Genomic DNA, 23397 nt, shown 5'->3' with positions numbered 1-23397 from the left:
TGCAAACTCATAATCCTGTTTTGGATTGGAAATCTGTGTCTGTGGTGAGTTGGGGTTGTCAGTGTGCTCTTAGAGACACTCCTGTTTTCTCCACCTCTCCCCAGTCTCATGATATTCCTGATTATTTGGCTGATTTTTCTGATGTATTTGGTGAGAGTAAGTCTGCGCCTTTGCCTCCTCATAGGAGTTATGACTGTGCAATTGAGTTAATGCCCGGGTGTAAATTTCCCAAGGGTCGGCTTTTCAACTTATCGGTACCCGAACATGATACTATGCGATCTTATATCAAGGAGTCGTTGGAGAAGGGTCATATTAGACCATCCTCTTCACCTTTAGGTGTTGTTTTTTTTGTGGCCAAGAAAGATGGTTCATTAAGGCCTTGTATTGACTATCGTTCCCTTAACAAAATCACTGTTAAATATCAGTACCCGTTAACCCTGATTTCTGATTTATTTTCCAGAGTTAAAAGTGCCTGTTGGTTTACCAAGCTTGACCTCAGGGGGCGTATAATCTTATTCGCATCAAGCATGGGGATGAATGGAAGATGGCGTTTAATACTCCGGAGGGACATTTTGAGTAGTTGGTGATTCCTTTTGGGCTCACTAATGCTCCTTCTGTCTTCCAATCTTTTATGAACGATATTTTCCGGGACTTTGTGGATAAGTTTTTGATAATTTATCTGGATGATATTTTGATCTTTTCCAGTGATTGGGATTCTCATGTGGAACATGTCCGGACTGTGTTCCGGATTTTGAGGGAAAATTCCCTGTATGTTAAGGGAGCAAAGTGCCTCTTTGGTGCACAGAGGATTTCATTTTTGGGATTCATTTTGTCCCTGTCGGCTATTGAAATGGACCCAGCCAAGGTACAGGCCATTTATGATTGGGTTCAGCCCACTTCTTTGAAAGCTCTCCAGAAGTTTTTGGGTTTTGCTAATTTCTACCGTAAATTTATAAGTAATTTTTCTGGTATTGACTGATCTGACCAAAAAGGGCGCTGATGTGGTGAATTGGTCTCCAGAGGCAGTCTCGGCATTTCAGGAGCTTAAGCAGAGATTCACTTCTGCTCCGGTTCTACGGCAACCTGATGTGTCACTCCCATTTCAGGTGGAGGTAGATGCTTCTGAGATTGGTGCAGGAGCCGTTTTGTCCCAAAAAGATCCGGTGACTTCTAAAATGTATCCCTGTGCCTTCTTTTCTCGAAAATTCTCCCCATCTGAACGTAACTATGACGTGGGGAATCGGGAATTGTTGGCCATGAAATGGGCATTTGAAGAGTGGAGACATTGGTTGGAGGGAGCTAGACATCAAGTTGTGGTCCTCACCGACCACAAGAATTTGATTTATCTTGAATCAGCCAAACGCTTGAATCCTAGACAGGCTAGGTGAGCCTTGTTTTTCACGCGTTTTAATTTTGTGGTCTCTTTTCTTCCGGGCACTAAGAATGTTAAGGCGGACGCCCTTTCTAGGAGTTTCTTTGCAGATTCTCTTATAGTGACCGAGCCTACTACCATTCTAAATGAGGGTGTAGTTCTTTCCGCCATCTCACTTGATTTGAGACGTGCCCTGGAGGAATTTCAGGAGGACAAACCTGAACGTTGCCCTATGGGAAAATTGTATGTCCCTGACCAGTGGAGGAAGAGAGTAATGTCTGAAATTCATTGCTCCGCGTTGGCTGGTCATCCAGGTATTTTTGGTACCAGAGATTTGGTGAGTCGGTCTTTTTGGTGGCCTGCCTTATTTTGTGATGTCAGGAATTTTGTGCAGTCCTGTGGGACTTGTTCTCGGTCCAAACCCTGTTCTTGTTCTAGTGGGTTGTTGATGCCCCTGCCGGTGCCCAAGAGGCCATGGACCCATATCTCAATGGATTTTATTTCCGATCTTCCTGTCTCTCAGAGAATGACTGTTATCTGGGTGATTTGTGATAGATCTTCTAAGATGATCCATCTTGTACCACTCCCAAAGTTGCCATCTTCTTCTGAGTTGGTGCTCTTGTTTTTACAACAGGTGGTTCGGTTGCACAGGATTCCTGAGAACATTGTGTTGGACAGAGGAGTCCAGTTTGTTTCCAGATTTTGGAGAGCTTTTTGTTCCAAACTGGGAATTCAGTTATCTTTCTCCTCTGCATTTCATCCTCAGACCAATGGGCAGACTGAGAGAACAAACCAGACTTTGGAGTCTTATTTGAGATGTTTTATATCTGCTGATCAGGATGACTGTGTCTCATTTTTGCCCTTGGCCGAATTCGTGCTAAACAATAGAGCTAGTTCTGCCACTTTGATGTCGCCCTTTTTCTGTAACTTTGGGTTTCGTCCTCGATTTTCTTCAGGGCAAGTGGAATCTTTGACCTGCCCAAGTGTGGACACAGTGGTAGAGAGAATGCAGCAGATTTGGGACCAAGTGGTGGATAAGTTGTCTCTCTCTCAGGAAAAAGCCCAACGGTTTTCCAACTGGCATAGGACCATTGGTCCCCGGTTTAAAGTGGGTGATATGGTTTGGTTGTCATCAAAGAATATTCCTATGAAGGTTGCATCTCCAAAGTTCAAGCCAAGATTCATTGGACATTATAAGATTTTGGAGAGTCTTAATCCTGTTTCTTTTCGATTGGCTCTTCCAGTTACGTTTAAGATCCATAACGTGTTTCATAAATCTCTGTTGAAGAGGTTTGTGGAGCCAGTAGTTCCTATGGTGGCGCCTCCTGACCCTGTATTGGTTAAAGGCAATGTGGAATATGAGGTAGAGAAAATATTGAATTCTTGTTTGGCTAGACGGAGACTCCAGTACTTGTTCAAATGGAAGGGTTATGGCCTGGAGGATAATTCTTGGGTCTCTGCTTCTGACATTCATGCCGATAGATTGGTTCGTGCTTTTCACCGGGCCCATCCTGATCAGCCTGGTGGCGTGGATGAGGGTTTGGTGACCCCTCCTCAAGGGGGGGTACTGTTGTGAATTCGCTTTCTGGCCTACCTCTGGTTACTACTGAAGGTAGTGGAGCTGGTCAAATTGACAGAGGGGTTGCAAGTTCTCCTTCTGGGCTTCTTCTGGTGGTTACTGGAGGTAGTGGAGCTGATTTGATTAACAGAGGCTTGCCACCTGATAATGAGGACAACGATTGGAGATCTGGGGTTTCAGACTGGATTTAAGACAGCCGACTCCCTCTATCCCTGCTGGTGATTTTTTCCTGCCTCCTGAGATCATAGTTTCCAGCTCAGTCCCTGCATGTTCAGCTAAGTGTTCTTTTGCTATTCTTTTCACATTTGATCTGGTTTTGTCTATTTCAGTGTTGTGTGGGTCAGCCAGCTCCGGCTAGGGCTGTGCTAAATCACCATCCATATGTTACTGCTTGTGCCAGTTTGTTTTTTTCCCTTATTAGATTGGCCTCTTTTTGCTCTGCTTTCAGAATATACTAGAGTGCTGATATAGTGGGCGAAGTCATGCGACTTCAGTATTTTTGCATTCAGACGTGTTGGGCCTTTTTTGCAGGGTTTTTTGCGTGATTACAGACAGTGTCTTTCCTTTCCTGTCCTATCTAGTCAGTATGGGCCCCATCATTTGCTCAGTCTATTTTCCTATCTGCGCTTATGTTTTCATCTTGTCTCACCAACAATATTTGTTTGGGGGCTATCTATTCCTTTGGGGTCTGTTCTGGGGCAGTATAGATTTCCCCTTTCTTGCTTTAGGCTTAGTTAGCTCTCCGGCTGTGCCAAGGCATCTAGGATCATCGTAGGCACGCTCCACGGCTACTGCTAGTTGTGTGGATAAAATCAGGGGTCTGCAATCCACTTAGTTACCAACCTCTCTGGTTTTCTGTGGCTTAGCTTGGGCTTGCTCTCCTCCTCGGTGTCCCAATCATAACAGAATCACCAGCCTAACTGCAGACTCTAGGGTACTCAAAAGAAATAAAGAATTGTAAAAAAAAAAAGTGTCAGAATTTTTTAAATATATTTTTTCCTCTTTTTCTCTGGGGTCATAGGAGGATTTTTTCTTTAATGGAGATTAAGCAATTGTCTGATCATGTTGAGCAGCTCGCTGCTGAAGTGCAGAGAATTTCTCCCTATTTCGCTCAATCATCTGCTGTTAAACCAAAAATCCCTACTCCTGATGTGTTTTCTGGGGATCGGTCTAAATTTTTGAATTTTAAGAATAATTGTAAACTATTTGCCTTGAAGCCTAACTCATCGGGGAGCTCTGTGCAGCAGGTTAAAATTGTCATCTCCTTGCTGCGTGCCGATCCCCAGGATTGGGCTTTTTCTCTGACACCTGGAGATCCTATTCTGACTAATGTGGACGCACTTTTTCAAGCCTTGCGGTTGTTGTATGATGAACCTAATGCTATTGATCAAGCTGAGAAAACCTTATTGGCATTGAACCAGGGTCAGGATTCTGCAGAGTTATATTGTCAAAAATTCCGAAAGTGGGCGGTCCTTACTAAATGGAATGACGATGCCCTAGCAGCTCTCTTTCGGAAGGGTTTGGCAGAAACCGTAAAAGATGTTATGGTGGGATTTCCTGTTCCCTCTGGTCTTGATGATTCTATGTCATTGACCATTCAAGTTGATCGGTGTTTACGTGAATGTAAAACTATACGAGAAGCGTTGCCGCCTTTTGAACGAACATCTGAACCCATGCAATGTGATAGGGTTTTGTCTAGGGCGCAACGTCAGGAGTTTAGAAGGTGTAATAAGCTGTGTTTTTTCTGTGGAGACGACTCTCATACTATTTCTGTCTGCCCTAAATGAGAAAAACGTTTTGCTCACACATTTGCCGTGGGCAGTGTACAGCCTAAGTTCCTTTTGGCAATTACTCTGATCTGCGGACTCCTATCCCTTTGAGGGGTATTGATGCTACTCCTTTGGCGGAGAATAAACCCCAGTTTTGGTGATAATGCGGGTCGCCCTGGACCACCAAAAAAATTGTATATTTTTGGTGTTGCACAATTTGCATGATACTATTGTTCTGGGTTTTCCCTGGTTGCAAACTCATAATCCTGTTTTGGATTGGAAATCTGTGTCTGTGGTGAGTTGGGGTTGTCAGTGTGCTCTTAGTGACACTCCTGCTTTCTCCGCCTCTACCCAGTCTCATGATATTCCTGATTATTTGGCTGATTTTTCTGATATATTTAGTGAGAGTAAGTCTGCATCTTTGCCTCCTCATAGTAGTTATGACTGTGCAATTGAGTTAATGTGATTTCATCTTGTCTCACCAACAATATTTGGTTGGGGGCTACCTATTCCTTTGGGGTCTGCTCTGGGGCAGTTTAGATTTCCCCTTTCTTGCTTTAGGCTTAGTTAACTCTCCGGCTGTGCCGAGGAGTCTAGGATCATCGTAGGCATGCTCCATGGCTACTGCTAGTTGTGTGGATAGGATCTGCAGTCCTCTTAGTTACCAACCTCTCTGGTTTTCTGTGGCTTAGTGTCACGTCGCAGCCAGACTCAGGGCCTGCTGTTCCGGCGTCGGCCACTAGGAGGCGCCGGACGTCACTGCCAGACTCAGGGCCTGCAGTTCCGGTCTCGGCCACTCGGGGGCGCCGGACCATCACGTCGCCGTCGGACTCAGGGCCTGCTGTTCCGGCGTCGGCCACTAGGAGGCGCCGGACGTCACTGCCAGACTCAGGGCCTGCAGTTCCGGTCTCGGCCACTCGGGGGCGCCGGACCGTCACATCGCCGTCGGACTCGGGGACGGCTATTCCTGCCTCAGCCACTGGGAGGCGCCGTGGTTCGCTCCAGGGTGAGGGTGGTGGCAGAGAGGGGGCTCCTGCACAGGCATCTGGTGGGCGCAGGCTCCGCCCCTCTGTCAGTCATGTAGGGCTTACTGCATGTCCATCTGGCCTGGTCCGGGGGCGGTCCTGGTTACATCATCGGGCCGGGAACCTGTGAGGGAGGACCTGATCCCTCAAATACCTGGGGACTGGTCTTGCAAGCCGCCGGATATATTCTTGGTTCCCCTGCGTGTTACAGTGTGAATTTCTATAGTGTATACTCTGACCTCAGCCTGGATTCTTGACCATTCTATTGCCTGCCGTTTTTGTACCTCCGCCTCTCTTCCGACTTTTTGACGCTGACCTTTGCTTGGATTCCTGACTCTCCTTCTGCCTGCTGATTCTGTACCTCGCTGCCCTCCTGGTTTTACTGACCCTGGCCTGGACTTTTGACTCTCCCTCTGTCTGCTGATTTTGTGCCTCTGCGGCGCCCTGGTCTCAGACTCCTGCATCCTGACCTTGATTACGGGTTTTAGTTTTGACCCCTTGGTGGCCGTCCTGCTCTGGTCCACTGCTAATCTAGACAGCTACCTCCTGGGCCTTGCTACAATTCCAGATCCCTGTATAGGGGTTAAGGGTCTCGGGGTTACTCGGGGTGCTGTCCCCACTGCAGCCCAGATTCGCAGACGGCCGTCACATTATATCCGGCCCAAAAAAGAACTGCTTTTTGTGTATATTTCCATCATATATAAAAGCAGTCTCCTGATTTTTTTTTTCCCCTGAGCTGATTACCTGGCCTACACCTGCTCCAGTGCACAGTCTGAAGGAATACTCCCATCTTCCTATACCATCATGCTGCAGCCTGGAGGCTTCAAGGGAAATGCTGAGCGTCAGAAATCCACATTCCTGGGACATCTGCCTCTGGGCAGCTCTGGTCGTGCTGTCCCAGAGGCTCAGGTATTGCCTGCAAATGCGGCTAAACTTTTGTTACCCGTTTCTCTCTTATTTTCAAAGAAATCTTTGTGTGTGAAGGCCTATGTGGATTGTGGTTCCGCAGGCAACTTCATAGATTTTTTGCTTGCAAGGAAACTTGGTGTACCTCTTTTAAGGCTTAATGCTCTATTCAAACCACGGCGATTAATGGTACATCCATTATCCAGGGTGGAGTGGAATTTGTTACTACAGAGATTGTTATGTCAGTGGGGGCATTACACACAGAACATATGTCATTTTTTATTTCCAATTTATCACATGCAGTTGTGTTAGGTATGCCATGGTTGCGCCAGCATAATCCTATTATTGACTGGCACCAAGGGGATATCGTGCGCTGGAGTCCACAGTGTCAGAATCACTGTATGTCGCTGTCAGTGAACCAAATTAAAATTAAAACACCCTTTATACCTTACGCATTAAGGGACTATGAGGACGTCTTTTCCATAGTGGAGTCTGAGAAATTACCGCCTCATAGAGAGTATGACTGTCCTATAGACTTGGTTCCAAGTGCTCGTCTCCCTAAGGGGAGAATATTTAACCTCTCTGGTCCTGAGCGTGTAGCCATGAAGGACTACATAGCGGACAGCTTGCAAAAAGGTTTTATTAGACCCTCCACTTCACCTGTAGGGGCTGGGTTTTTCTTTGTAGAAAAAAAAGATGGTGGACTCAGACCGTGTATTGATTATCGTGAGCTGAACGCGATTACTGTGAAAAATCAGTATCCGCTTCCACTCATCCCTGATCTGTTTAATCAGCTACTAGGAGCCCGTTGGTTCACTAAGCTTGATCTCCGGGGGGCTTACAATCTGGTTCGCATAAGAAATGGGGATGAGTGGAAAACAGCCTTTAACACACCTCTTGGTCATTTTGAGTACCTTGTGATGCCGTTTGGATTGAGTAACGCGCCCGCCGTGTTCCAACACTTTGTGAATGATATATTCAGGGATATTTGTGGGGTATATGTAGTGGTTTATTTGGATGACATCCTGATTTACTCCGCTGATGTTCTTACACACGTGCAACATGTCCGTGCTGTACTCCAGAGACTTAGAGAACATTCTCTATACGCCAAGTTGGAGAAATGTGTTTTTATGGCTGAGGAGGTACAATTTTTGGGGTACATGATTTCTGCTAAGGGGTTTCGCATGGATCCTGCCAAGATCCGACCCATTAGAGAATGGGTACAACCTAAAACTCTAAAAGCGCTGCAGCGATTCTTGGGATTTACTAATTACTACCGTAAATTCATCAAAGGCTTCTCTGAGATCGCCAAACCGCTCACGGATCTGACCCGGAAGGGGGCTGACGTGGTTAATTGGAAGCCAGAGGCACTTCAGGCATTTTCTGTTTTAAAGGAGTGTTTTTCTGCCAACCCAATATTAATTCAGCCTGATCTAGATCGCCCCTTTGTGGTAGAGGTTGATGCCTCTGAGGTTGGGGTAGGTGCAGTGCTTTCCCAAGGCACTGCCTCTCTCACTCAACTCCGCCCATGTGCCTTCTTTTCCCGAAAATTCTCCCCTACTGAGAAAAATTATGATATAGGGAATCGGGAATTGTTGGCCATAAAGTGGGCCTTCGAAGAATGGCGCCACTTTCTCGAAGGTGCTAAACACAAGGTTACCGTGATCACAGATCACAAGAACCTGACCTACTTGGAGTCTGCTAAAAGACTGAATCCTAGGCAGGCCAGGTGGGCCTTATTTTTCTCAAGGTTTAACTTTGTGATCACGTTTCGTCCAGGGACGAAAAATGTAAGGGCTGACGCCCTCTCTCGAAGTTTCTGCCCCTCACAGGCTGAGGACTCGGAACCAGTCCCAATACTGGCCAATGGGATCGTCGTGTCGGCCGTGTCTCTGGACCTTCTGGAGGAGATCCGTAGATCCTCAGAACAAGTCCCGGACACTACGCCCCCCCAGAAATTGTTCGTTCCGGCCCCGTTGCGTCTACAAGTTATGAAAGAGTCGCATGACTCTGTCCTGGCAGGCCATCCTGGTGTTAATAATACAGCCAGACTAGTGACCAGGAATTTTTGGTGGCCGACGGTGGTTAAGGACTGCAAGGATTACGTACTGGCTTGCGAAACTTGTGCTCGTGCTAAGTCCCCCCATAATCGGCCTGCCGGCTGGCTCCAGTCCTTGCCTGCCCCAGAGAGTCCATGGACCCACATCTCCATGGACTTCATTACTGACCTGCCACCCTCAGAAGGGAAGACATGCATCTGGGTGGTGGTAGACAGGTTCAGTAAGCAGTGCCATTTTGTTCCCCTGTCTGGACTACCTAATGCAGAAACGCTGAGTAAATTGTTCGTTATTCATGTAATACGACTGCATGGCGCCCCGGTGAATATCGTGTCCGACCGAGGAACCCAGTTTGTTTCTAAATTCTGGAGGGCGTTCTGCAAACGGATTGGCGTTGAATTATCCTTCTCCTCCACTTACCACCCTGAGACCAATGGTCAAACTGAGCGCACTAACCAGGGCCTAGAGCAGTATCTCCGCTGTTATGTTTCGGAACATCAATCTGATTGGGTGGAACATCTCCCGTTAGCCGAATTCGCCCTAAATAACCAATACCAAGAATCCATCAAAACCACCCCGTTCTTCTGTAATCTTGGTTTACACCCACGTTTTGGTTCATTTTCGGCTAAGATGTCGGACCTCCCGGGGGTAGAGAAATCCATACATCACTTAAGGACCATCTGGTCAGAGGTGAACTCAAACTTGAAAGGCTCCCAAGTCAGACAGGCTTCGGCGGCAAATAAACGGCGGTCCAAGGGGCCGCACCTGGGAGTTGGGGACAAAGTTTGGCTGTCTACCAAGAACATTAAACTTAAGGTACCGTCTGCCAAACTGGGCCCCAGATTTATTGGTCCCTATGAGATTTTGGAGGTAATTAACCCGGTAGCCTTTCGCTTAAAGCTCCCTCAGTCCTTCAAAATACCCGTTTTCCACAAATCCCTCCTAAAAACGTACCGCTCCCCAATTCAACCTGTCCAGTCCCCTCCTCCTCCAGTTTTGGTCAAGAGTACCTTGGAGTACGAAGTCCAAGGTATCCTTGATTCCCGATTAGTGAGAGGGTCCGTGCAATACTTGGAAGGGCTACGGCCCAGAGGAGAGGTCCTGGGTCCCCGCTGGTGACATCCATGCCAAGGGGTTAATTAGAAGATTTCACCTCCTTCACCCGGACAAACCGGGTTTTGAGGGTCCGTAGGCCCCTCTTAGAAGGGGGGGTACTGTCACGTCGCAGCCAGACTCAGGGCCTGCTGTTCCGGCGTCGGCCACTAGGAGGCGCCGGACGTCACTGCCAGACTCAGGGCCTGCAGTTCCGGTCTCGGCCACTCGGGAGCGCCGGACCATCACGTCGCCGTCGGACTCAGGGCCTGCTGTTCCGGCGTCGGCCACTAGGAGGCGCCGGACGTCACTGCCAGACTCAGGGCCTGCAGTTCCGGTCTCGGCCACTCGGGGGCGCCGGACCGTCACATCGCCGTCGGACTCGGGGACGGCTATTCCTGCCTCAGCCACTGGGAGGCGCCGTGGTTCACTCCAGGGTGAGGGTGGTGGCAGAGAGGGGGCTCCTGCACAGGCATCTGGTGGGCGCAGGCTCCGCCCCTCTGTCAGTCATGTAGGGCTTACTGCATGTCCATCTGGCCTGGTCCGGGGGCGGTCCTGGTTACATCATCGGGCCGGGAACCTGTGAGGGAGGACCTGATCCCTCAAATACCTGGGGACTGGTCTTGCAAGCCGCCGGATATATTCTTGGTTCCCCTGCGTGTTACTGTGTGAATTTCTATAGTGTATACTCTGACCTCAGCCTGGATTCTTGACCATTCTATTGCCTGCCGTTTTTGTACCTCCGCCTCTCTTCCGACTTTTTGACGCTGACCTTTGCTTGGATTCCTGACTCTCCTTCTGCCTGCTGATTCTGTACCTCGCTGCCCTCCTGGTTTTACTGACCCTGGCCTGGACTTTTGACTCTCCCTCTGTCTGCTGATTTTGTGCCTCTGCGGCGCCCTGGTCTCAGACTCCTGCATCCTGACCTTGATTACGGGTTTTAGTTTTGACCCCTTGGTGGCCGTCCTGCTCTGGTCCACAGCTAATCTAGACAGCTACCTCCTGGGCCTTGCTACAATTCCAGATCCCTGTATAGGGGTTAAGGGTCTCGGGGTTACTCGGGGTGCTGTCCCCACTGCAGCCCAGATTCGCAGACGGCCGTCACACTTAGCTTGGGTTTGCTCTCCTCCTCGGTGTCCCATTCATAACACGGATGTGTACGAGGTGTACGGAGCGGAGCTGCATATGTATGAGGTGAGCGGAGCTGCGTCCGTACGAGGTGTACGGAACGGAGCCATGAGTGTACGAAGTGTACGGAGCGGAGCCGTGTGTGTACGAGGTGTACGGAGCGGAGCCATGAGTGTACGAAGTGTATGGAGCTGAGCCGTGTGCTTACAGAGCAGAGCCATGTGTGTACGGAGTGAAGCCATGTGTGTACGAAACAGAGCCCTGTGTGTACAAAGTGTATGGAGCTGAGCCATGTGTGCAAGGGGTGTATGGAGTGGAGCCACATGTGTACAAGGTTTATGGAGCAAACCCGCATGTGTATAAGGTTTACGGAGTGGAGCCATGTGTGTTGTGAACTCATTTTCTGGTTTACCTGTGTTTTCTGAGGATCGGTCTAAATTTTTGAATTTTAAGAATAATCATAAATTATTTTGTGCCTTGAAGCCTAACTCATCGGGGAGCTCTGCGCAGCAGGTTAAAATTGTCATCTCCTTGCTGCGCGGCGATCCCCAGGATTCGGCGTTTTCTTTGACACCTGAAAATCTTATTCTGTTATATGATGAACCTAATGCTATTGATCAAGCTGAGAAAGCCCTATTGGCATTCATCCAGGATCAGGATTCTGCAGAGTTATACTGTCAAAAATTCCGAAAGTGTGCCGTCCTTACTACATGGAATGATGTCGCCTTGGCAGCTCTCTTTCGTAAGGGTTTATCAGAAACCGTAAAAGATATTATGGTGGGATTTCCTATTCCCTCTGATCTTGACGATTCTATGTCATTAGCCATTCAAGTTGATCGGCGTTTACGTGAACGTAAAACTACACGAGAGATGTTGCCACCTTTTCAACAAATGTCTGAACCTATACAATGTGATAGAGTTTTGTCTAGGGTGCAACGTCAGGAGTATAGAAGGCGTAATAAGCTGTGTTTTTTCTGTGGAGATGCCTCTCATATTATTTCTGCCTGCCCTAAACGAGAGAAAAGTTTTGCACACACATTTGCTGTGGGTGGCGTACAACCTGTTTCTTTTGGCAATTACTCTGATCTGCTCCTTATCCACATTTTCCTCCAAGGCTTTTGTGGATTCAGGAGCGGCTTTGAATCTGATGGATTTGGATTTTGCTAAACGCTGTGGTTTTCCCATGATACCTCTGCGGACGCCTATTCCTTTGAGGGGTATTGATGCTACTCCTTTGGTGGAGAATAAACCTCAGTTTTGGACCCAGGTGATAATGCAGGTCGCCCCAGACCACCAAGAAAATTCTAGATTTTTGGTACTGCATAATTTGCATGATACTATTGTTCTGGGTTTTCTGTTGTGAGCTCATTTTCGGGTTTGCCTCTGGCTTCTGATGAGGGTTATGGAGCTGGCTGTGCTGACAGAGGAGTAGTGAGTTCTCTATCTGGACTCCCTCTGTCGGTGAAGGGAGGTAATGAAGCTGATCTAAATGGCAGAGACTGGCCACCTGAGGAAGAGGACTGCGATTGGACATCAGGAGTTTCTGATTGGATTTAAGGCAGCCGACTTCCTAGTTTCTTGCTGGTGATTTTTCCTGACTGTGGCTTCTGGTGTCCAGTTTGGTTCTTAAAGCTAAGTTTTCTCTGCTATTGTTCATGTGAGTTTTTGTCTGGTTTACTTAGTTTTTGTGTTCAGCCAGCCCTGGCTGGGACTGGGCTGAATCCCCATTTTATCTCTGATCAGTTGATTTCTTTTGCTCTGTCTTCAGAATATACCTGAGTGCTGATATAGTGATTTGAAGTCTAGCGACTTCAGGGCCTTTTTCTATCAGACGTGTTGGACATTCTTTTTGGCAGGGTTTTTTGCGTGATTGCAGACAGCAGCTTTTCTTTCCTTTCTAGTTAGCGAGGGCCCCATCATTTGCTCAGCCTATCTTTCTATCTGTGTCTGTGTTTTCATCTTGTTTCACCGACAATACATGTTGGGGGCTGTGTTGTGAGTTCATTTTCCCCTTCGTCACTGAGGTCTGGTGAACTCCCTATTCTGATAAAGGAAGGTAATGAGCCTGATTATCAGGCACCTGAGCCTAATGAGGATGACTGGCTGAGTGGAGTCACTGACTGGATATAAGGCTGCCGACGCCCTTCTGCCCTGCGGGTGATTTCTCTGTGGACTTCTAGGACACCAGTCTGATTCCTGCTCCTCTAAAGCTAAGTTTTCTGCTTTGCCTGTTAGCATTTGTGTTTTGTTTTTGTTTTCCTTGCTTTTCTGGATTCTGCCATTCCCTGCTGGGGTGAAATGAATCTCCTTTTGCCGGTTGCTCTGTCTTCAGAATATTCCTGAGTACTGACATAGCTTTTTTGAAGCCTAGCGTCTTCAGGGCCTTTTTCACTGTCAGTCTGTTGGCTCTTATTTTCATAGGGTTTTTCACAGATTGCAGACAGCAGCCTTCCTGTCCTTTCCTACCTAGTTAGCTTGGGCCCCGTCTTTGCTCAGTCTATCTTTCTGTCTGTGTGGTGTTCTTTCTTCTTGCTTCACCGTCATTATATGTGGGGGGCTGCCTATTGCTTTGGGGTCTGCTCTGGGGCAGTTTAGATTTCCCCTTTCTTTCTTTAGGCCTATTTAATTCTCCGGCTGTGATCGAGGGGTCTAGGGCATCGTAGGAACCCCCCACGGCTACTGTTAGTTGTTGTGATAGGATCAGGGGTCTGCAATCCGATAGCTGCCAACCTCTCTGGTTTTCTGGACTTAGCTAGCATTTCTGTTTTTGCCTCCTACGGTGACTCAATCATAACAGGGCTGTCTATTGCTTTGGGGTCTGTTCTGGGGCAGTTTAGATTTTCCCTTTCTTTCTTTAGGCTTATTTAGTTCTCCGGCTGTGACGAGGCATCTAGGACCACCGTAGGCACGCTCCACGGCTACTGCTATTTGTTGTGGATAGGATCAGGGGTCTGCAATCCGCTAGTTAGCAACCTCTCCGGTTTTCTGGGCTTAGCTTGCTTTTTGTTTTTTCCTCCTCGGTGACTCATTCATAACAGCTCTGCTCTGTAAACCTTGTACACATGCGGCTTTGCTCCATACACCTCGTACACACGCGGCTCCGCTCCGTAAACACACGGCTTAGCTCTGTACACTTTGTACAAACAGGGCTCCGTTCCGTACACCTCGTACACATGCGGTTCCGCTCCATACACCACGTACACACACGCGACTTCGCTCCGTACACCTCGTACACACATGCGGCTTCGTTCCGTACACCTCGTACACACACGCAGCTTCGCTCCGTACACCTCGCACACGCGCGGCTCCGCTCCGTACACCTCGCACATGCGCAGCGCCGTACACACGCGGCTCTGCTCCGTAAACACACGGCTCAGCTCTGTACACTTTGTACACACAGGGCTCCATTCCGTACACCTCATACACACGCGACTCCGCTCCGTACACCTCATACACACACGCGGCTTCACTTCGTACACCTCGTACACATGCGACTCCGCTCTGTAAACACACGGCTCAGCTCTGTACACTTTGTACACACAGGGCTCCGTTCTGTACACCTCGTACACATGCGACTCCACTCCATACACCTGCGGCTTCGCTTCGTACACCTCGTACACAAACGCGGGTCCACACGTGCGCGGCTCCGCTCCGTACACCACGCGCGCGGCTCCGCTCCGTACACCATGCGCGCGGCTCCGCTCCGTACACCACGCGCGCGGCTCCGCTCCGTACACCTCGCTCGCGCGCAGCTATGCTCCGTACACCTCGCACATGCACAGCTCCGCTCCGTACACCTTGCACATTCGCGACTCTGCTCTGTACACCTCATACACATGCAGCTCCGCTCCGTACACCTCGCACATTCACGGCTCTGCTCCGTACACCTCGAACACGCTCGGCTCTGCTCTGTAGACCTTGCACACACACAGCTACATCCACCCTGTAAACCCCTCCTCACCCCACACATAATTCCCTCATCCAGCACCATGACAACGAGCACAGCAGATCCCCGCATACAATACATTGAGGGCTGTGTGCACATGACCTGTGATGAGGTCACAGGAGGGGTGGAGTCAGGTGTCACATGATCAGGGGCCTCCGACTGAAGCCCGTGATCATGTAACCCCTGACTCCTCCCTTCCTGTGACCTCACCACAGGTCCTGTGCGCACAGAGCAGGGATTTATCAGTGAGGCGCTGGTGCTGTGGTGGCCGGTGGGTCTGGGAGGGGGAGGAAGGGGTCGGTACATGGGGGGGGCATGGCGCTATGGTGGCGGATTATAATGGGGCAATTTTCCTTGGGAGGGGCCCCCCACACCACTGGGCCCTGGGCTACCACCCAGATTGACCTCATTATAATCCGCCACTGATGAGAGCAATAGAAAAAATGTTTTATGAGACAATTTTTACCAATAGCCAAGGACTGGCATGCTGCATGGTTTATATATATATATATATTGCTTATTAATCACTTTCTGTGTGCGAATAGTAAAATCCTTTTTTTTGGATAAAATATACCTGGCTAGGAAGCCCTATATATGGATTATTTATTTGAGTTCATCTCTAGAAAAGATTTGGTGAGAAGGCGTTTCATGTTCCAAATATCGCTGGTATCGTTTCCATCTACATGTTGATGCCACAAATGCGAAAGAAAAGAGTCCTGGAGGGAATTCTTACGTACTCAAAAGACCATGATTATGATAAATTGCATTTTATTTCTTTTGTCCCTGTAGTGTTTGGGTTGCTTCTTTGAACTTTGCCAGCACCAGTCTTTATGTATTTGAGAAGTGAGATTGTGGCTGATGATTGCTTTAATGGCTTCTGCCAGTAGCATCAACCCTCCTAAGCCATCTATATGTACATGTAGGTCATAGGAAGCTGAATAAAATGATACCTTGATATCTGCGATCAAATATCTTATTCCAGAGGAGTCTATATTTTCTTAATATGTAAATGAGCTGTTAAGATCTATAGACTGGACATAGATCTTCCTGAAAATCTGCCTCCAGAGCTTATTTTATATGAAAGAAGGCATCAATATTTGGTCAGTATTTTACATCAGTATTTTTTAAGCCAAAGGTGGTGAGGAGCAATCAGAGGAAAGGTATAATAGAAACACGCCACTACTTCTGCATTTTTCACCCACTCCTAGTTTTGGCTTATAAATACTGACCAAATATTAATAGTGTGATCATAGCCTAAGAGATCCAAACTCCTGTTTTTCCCTGGTATATCTATTAGCCTTTAGCTGCACTGATATCAGAGCATACTCACTTGGAGTACAGATGATGGCAGTGACAGGGTCAGCTCAGCAATTGTATCCCACTAACTCTGGGAAAAACTGCTGCAGGATATTGTTCTGATAGGGCCACATTAACACGTTCAGTATTTTACATCAGTATTTGTCAGCCAAAACCAGGAGTGGGTGAGAAATACTGAAGTGGTGACGTGTTACTTTTAGGCTACGGCCACACTATCAGTATTTAGTCAGTATTTCACATCAGTATTTGTAAGCCAAACCCAGTGGGTCAAACATGAAGAATTGGTGCACTTGTTTCTGTCATACCTTGTATGTACTCTGATTGTACCTCACCTGGTTTTGGCTTACAAATGCTGAGAAAAAATACTGAACAAATACTGATGGTGAGACCATAGCCTTACTCTGATTGTTCCACCACTGATTTGGGCTTTCAAATACCAATGTAAAATACTGACCAAATACTGAACAAGTGAATGTGGCCTAAGCAGAATACTCAGAGGTGGAAGACAGGTGCTGACCCATCACTGCCATCATCTGTACTTCAAATGAGTATGTATCAAGGCTCCTAAACAAAGGCAAATAGACTGGGGGAAAACAGGATTTGGTATCCACTTACATGCAAATCTTTTAACAAGAATTTAGACAAATCTCCTAATAAAGTGATATGCAAATTGTCATATTTTTCCATGGCGGACAAAATTATAAAATAAAAAATATTGAATGTTTAGTCACTTTTAAGAAAACGGCATCTTTTGTAAAAAAAGAAAATGTGTGAAGGGGTGAAAATTCAGTTTATACGGCTGTATGTTCTTTCCATTCTCTTTGCAAGGTCTGTGTTTTAGACAATAAAAATGCTTTAATACAGGGTCAAAGTAGCGATCAGAGAATTTCCAAGTGTTTTCGCCTGTGGCGAAATTGCATGTTTATTTTGTTCTGCATGTTATATTTGTTAGAAAGACTCAATTATGTTGAATAAAAGGCAGCAATTACAGGACCTTCGCAATCACTTAAATATTTGCGAACTACTAACCAAGGGCACATGTCATTTACTCGGCTCTGTAACTCCATTTATTGCTGGAGCAGTGGGATTTTTTTTTTTTAAGCACTTGCAATTTCTCCGCAGTTGTAAGAACAGAATTGCCTGGCAGTTATTGATGTCTCGACAGGAGTGGAGACATATTGAAGTGTGTTGGTTCCCCGACTATTCTTTTGTGCTTGGCTTCTTGTAAACTCATTCGGTTAAGTGATCCCCTCTGACATTAAAATTATAATGTTTAAATTTACTTTCCTACGAAAGCCTGAAAAGAATGGAACCAAGCTGCGTACGCCGGCCGTGAGTAGCGGGCTTTATAACAGTTGTCGTGCGATCAGGCCCACGGGGGATAAATTAATTAAAGTAAACATCTAAGTGAAGATACGGCCAATTAAATGAGCACTCAGTCATTGATATGCCTGCAAACACGTATGCAAGACTTCAATTGCTCATTTGGCCAGTTACATTATATTCTGTGACTCCGGTGTTTGGGGCGCATGAAGGCATATAGCGCTTTGTATTTAAAGCACAATATCCAATACCTCCTGTGGCTCGCCGATCTCATGGAAGGGCTTTGCGTATCTGTTACATATCATTCATATACCGAGACATTATGTTCACTTAGATCCAAGGCCAGAAGAGAATACAGCTTTGCAGAGGGAGTGTAACCCGGCCACAATGGATGAGGGACATGAATAAGCTGTGACAAAAAAAAGCATAATAATGGGTATATTACTGCCAGATAGCTCCATTATATTGTGCCAAGGCTGGGTCTTACCTAGGCGGGTGGTTGAGTGGAAGACTAGCACCACACGTACTGCAATCCTCTCTCAATACATCAGAGGGCAGCATTTCCTAGAATTTGGCCATGTGTGGAAATGGTATTTCCATTGTGGATCCGTCACTTTTGACAAGTCTACAGGGGATTATTTTTTACTGTTAGGCTATGTGCCCAGGTATGCAGAAAATTTCTGCATGAAAACAGGACTCCTTCCCAGAAAACACACGTTTTTTTCCTGTGCTTTTTTTGCGCAAAAAACGCACTTTTTTATGCGTTTTTTTCCGCGCGTACCCAGTCTCCCAGAAAATAGCTAAATACGTGGACTTTTCCGCAAAATTAATGAGCCTGCTGCGTTTTTTACCGCGATGCGTTTTTTTTCACGGGAAAAAGCGCATCAATATTCACAAAAAGTGCAGAATGCATTAAAATGAATGTGAAGCTTCTTTTAAGCGATTTTTAAGCGTTTTTGCTGGTAAAAACGCTTAAAAACGCGGAAAAAACGCTTACGTGGGCACACAGCCTTACAGTATTATTCCAACAAAATCTTTGCTTAGATAATGGATGAAAATGAAACGAACATAACGGGAGCGGAAGGATTCAAAATCTCTTGTCGCTGCCCTTTCTTCTAGCTAATTGTATGGGAGTACATGGTGAAAGCTGTGGGAATTTTGTGGGTATGTTTACCCATAGCGGATACACTGCGGATTTTCCATCCTGATTGAATTGCTAAAAATCTGCAGCTTATAATAGTAGCAGCAGAAAAGTGGGTAACAATTTAATAAATCATATACAAATAACATAAGACAAATCTGCAATGAAATTGACGTGAGACGTAGAATTGAAATCTGCTGCGTGTACATTTTTTCTATGGGGTGCAGATTTTATAATGATATGACGCGCTTTAATTTATGAAAAAAAACAGAAATTTGGTAAAAATGTAGAAAATTTAGCAATCTTTCAAATTTTAATTTTTGTGCCTTAAATCAGAGTGATGTGTCACACACTAATAGTTAATAAATAACATTTCCACATGTCTAATTTATATCATCACAATTTTGGAAACATAATTTTTTTTTTTTGTTAGGACGTTATAAGGGTTAAAATTTGACTAACGGTTTCTCATTTTTCCAACAAAATTTACAAAGCCATTTTTCTAGGTACCACATCACATTTGAAGTGACTTTGAGGGGTCAATATGACAGAAAGTACCCACAATTGACACCATTATAAAATCTGCACCCCCTCAAGGTGTGCAAAACTGAGAACTGAAGCTATGTAACATAGTAACATAGTTATTAAGGTTGAAGGAAGACTTTAAACCCATATCCTATCCTAGCCTGCCCTAACATGTTGATCCAGAGGAAGGCAAAAAAAACGCATGTGGCAAACAGTAAGCTTCACATTGGGAAAAAATTCCTTCCCGACTCCACATACGGCAATCAGACTAGCTCCCTGGATCAACGCAATATTAAGGAAACTAGTGTATATACCCTGTAATATTATACTTTTCCAGAAAGGCATCCAGTCCCTTCTTACATTTTAGTAGGGAATCACTCATTACAACATCATATGGCAGAGAGTTCCATAGTCTCTCTGCTCTTACAGTAAAGAATCCGCGTCTGTGAGTATGCTTAACCCTTCTTTCCTGCAGACGTAGAGGATGCCCCCTTGTCCCCGTCACAGGTCTAAGAGTAAAAAGATCATTAGAAAGGTCTTTGTACTGTCCCCTCATATTTATACATTGTAATAAGATCACCCCTAAGCCTTCAATTTTCCAAACTAAATAACCCCAAGTGTAAGAACCTGTCTTGGTATTGCAGACGCCCCCAGTTCCCTAATAACCTTGGTCGTTCTTCTCTGCACCCGCTCCAGTTCAGCTATGTCTTTCTTATACACCGGAGACCAGAACTGTACGCAGTATTCTAAGTGTGGCCGCACTAGTGACTTATATAGAGGTAAAATTATGTTCTCCTCATGAGCATCTATGCCTCTTTTAATGCATCCCATTATTTTATTTGCCTTTGCAGCAGCTGCCTGACACTGGCCACTAAATGTGAGTTTGTCATCCAGCCATACACCCAGGTCTTTTTCAGTGACAGTTTTGCCCAGTGTTTTACAATTAAGCACATATTTATACATCTTGTTTGTTCTACCCAAGAGCATGACCTTACATTTATCCCCATTAAAGCTCATTTGCCATTTTTCAGCCCAAGCTTCCAGTTTGCAAAAATCCTCATGTAATGTTAAATTGTCCTCCTCTGTGTTGATTACCCTACAGAGTTTAGTGTCATCTGCAAATATTGAAATTCTGCTCTCTCTGCCCCCTACAAGGTCATTAATAAATATTTTAAAAAGAAGCGGGCCCAATACTGACCCCTGTGGTACCCCAGTGCTAACTGTGACCCAGTCCGAGTGTGCTCCACTAATAACCACCCTTTGTTTCCTATCCCTGAGCCAGCTCTTAAAGGGGTTTTCTGGGCTTTTCACATAATCTCAGTACATATCTGGGCTGCATAATTATGACAATAAGTAATTTACTTTCTGTCACTAGTTTGCACAGTTTTCTAGATATTCTGAACAGAACGTCCAAGGGGGGGGTGTTATGGCATTGAAATGAGAACTGGTTGTAACCTCCTACTCTACTCCAAATACGTATGCCCTCTATAGCAACAACCCCACCCTCCACAGCTACAGGCCCTCCCCGTCCACATGAAGAAGCCCTCATCACACAGTAACAAATCCTCCCCCTCTAGCAGCCTCACTGCAGAGAGCAGCTGCTCCTCCCCCAGACACACACTGAATAGTGTTCTATGGAAAGTGAAACTAGTGAGGAGGGAAAATTGTCCTGTATTCTGGGCCACTCCATGATTACAATACATAACTCATTATCAGTAATTCCTTCCCTCACTGTCCCAGGCTGCTGGCAGCAGTGAGAACAGACTGTGTGATGGGGGTCTGCAGCTTCTAATCTGCACAGGGGATGGCAGTCACTGATGTAATCTGTTGTGTGACAAAGCCTCTGCTGTGTGAATGAGACAGCTCTGTGTCACTGATGTCTTCACACAGCAGCAGATTTGGTGCAGTGTATGTGTGAGCACTGTGTCTCTAATGACACAAATACTGATGGGAGCAGCCTGTCCAATCAGCAGCTGTAACAGTGTGAAGTGTTGGGGGGGTGTATGTATGGAGATATATATGATACTAAGGATTCTGATACTATAAATAAAGGGCTTGTTTGTGTTGTTGAGGAGCCCTTCCTTCATTCCTTCCTAGCTTTTCACTATTCCTTTCTGACCCTGGCATACCTCCAGCCTGTGTAAGGTGTGTACCTATATCCTATCACTTTATAATGTTTCTAGCAGAAATACATAACCGGTGCACGCGGACCATTCACCTCTGCCAGTGCTGGGAAAGACAAGCTGCAATTTATTTATGCATTTTCCCATCACCTCCGGGCAATTTTCTGCTTTTTCTGTTTTTCGTTTTCCCCTCTCCTTCTTCCATAACTTTTCTATTTTTCCGTCAATGCAGACATATGAGGCTTGTTGTTGTTTTTTGCAGGACGAGTAGTTCTTTTGAATCATGTCATTTATTTTACCATATAATGTACTGGAGATTGGGAAAAAATTCAAAGTGTAATTACACATTTGTTTTTTGGGTTTTTTATTCACCATGTTCACTATATGGTAACACTGATATGTCGGTATGATACCTCGGGTCCATACTATATGGTAACACTGACGTGTCTGTAAGATGTCTCGGGTCAGTACTATATGGTAACACTGAGGTGTCGGTATGATGCCTCGGGTCGTCAGTACTATATGGTAACACTGATATGTCGGTATGATGTCTCGGGTCAGTACTATATGGTAACACTGATGTATCGGTATGATGCCTCGGGTCAGTACTATATGTACATATGTCTGTATGTCTGTATTGATGGAAAAATAGAAAAGTTATGGAAGAAGGAGAGGGAAAAACGAAAAAACAGAAAAAACAGAAAATTGCCAGGAGGTGATGGGAAAATACATAAATAAATTGCAGCTTGTCTTTCCCAACACTGGCAGAGGTGAATGGTCTGCGTGCACCGGTTATGTATTTCTGCTAGAAACATTATAAAGTGATAGGATATAGGTACACACCTTACACAGGCTGGAGGTATGCCAGGGTCAGAAAGGAATAGTGAAAAGCTAGGAAGGAATGAAGGAAGGGCTCCTCAACAACACAAACAAGCCCTTTATTTATAGTATCAGAATCCTTAGTATCATATATATCTCCATACATACACCCCCCAACACTTCACACTGTTACAGCTGCTGATTGGACAGGCTGCTCCCATCAGTTTTTGTGTCATTAGAGACACAGTGCTCACACATACACTACACCAAATCTGCTGTGTGAAGACATCAGTGACACAGAGCTGTCTCATTCACACAGCAGAGGCTTTGTCACACAACAGATTACATCAGTGACTGCCATCCCCTGTGCAGATTAGAAGCTGCAGACCCCCATCACTGGCCATCACACAGTCTGTTCTCACTGCTGCCAGCAGCCTGGGACAGTGAGGGAAGGAATTACTGATAATGAGTTATGTATTGTAATCATGGAGTGGCCCAGAATACAGGACGATTTTCCCTCCTCCTCACTAGTTTCACTTTCCATAGAACACTGTTCAGCGTGTGTCTGGGGGAGTAGCAGCTGCTCTCTGCAGTGAGGCTGCTAGAGGGGGAGGATTTGTTACTGTGCGATGAGGGCTTCTTCATGTGGATGGGGAGGGCCTGTAGCTGTGGAGGGTGGGGTTGTTGCTATAGAGGACATGTTTGGAGTAGAGTAGGAGGTTACGAGTAGTTCTCATTTTAATGCCATAACACACCCCCCTTGGATGTTCTGTTCAGAATATCTAGAAAACCGTGCAAACTAGTGACAGAAAGTAAATTACTTATTGTCATAATTATGCAGCCCAGATATGTACTGAGATTATGTGAAAAGCCCGGACAACCCCTTTAACCCTCTTAGACATATTTTCCCCTATCCCCATTGTTCTCATTTTATGTATCAACCTTTTGTGTGGCACCGTATCAAAAGCTTTTGAAAAGTCCATGTATACCACTTCCACTGCATTTCCTTGGTCCAGTCTGGAACTTACCTCTTCATAAAAGCTTATCAGATTAGTCTGACAGGAACGGTCCCTTGTAAACCCATGTTGATATTGGGTCATGAGGTTATTCTTCTTCAGATACTCCAGTATAGTGTCTCTTAGAAAACCATCCAGGATTTTACCCACAGTTGAGTTTAAGCTAACTGGCCTATAATTTCCAAGTTCAGTTTTCATCCCCTTTTGAATATTGGCACCACATTTGCTATATGCCAGTCCTGTGGTACAGACCCTGTAT

Source organism: Dendrobates tinctorius, unplaced genomic scaffold, assembly GCF_039654945.1.
Source record: "Dendrobates tinctorius isolate UK_male_01 unplaced genomic scaffold, ASM3965494v1 ptg000292l, whole genome shotgun sequence".
Lineage (NCBI taxonomy): Eukaryota > Metazoa > Chordata > Amphibia > Anura > Dendrobatidae > Dendrobates > Dendrobates tinctorius.
This window is presented reverse-complemented; position numbering follows the sequence as displayed.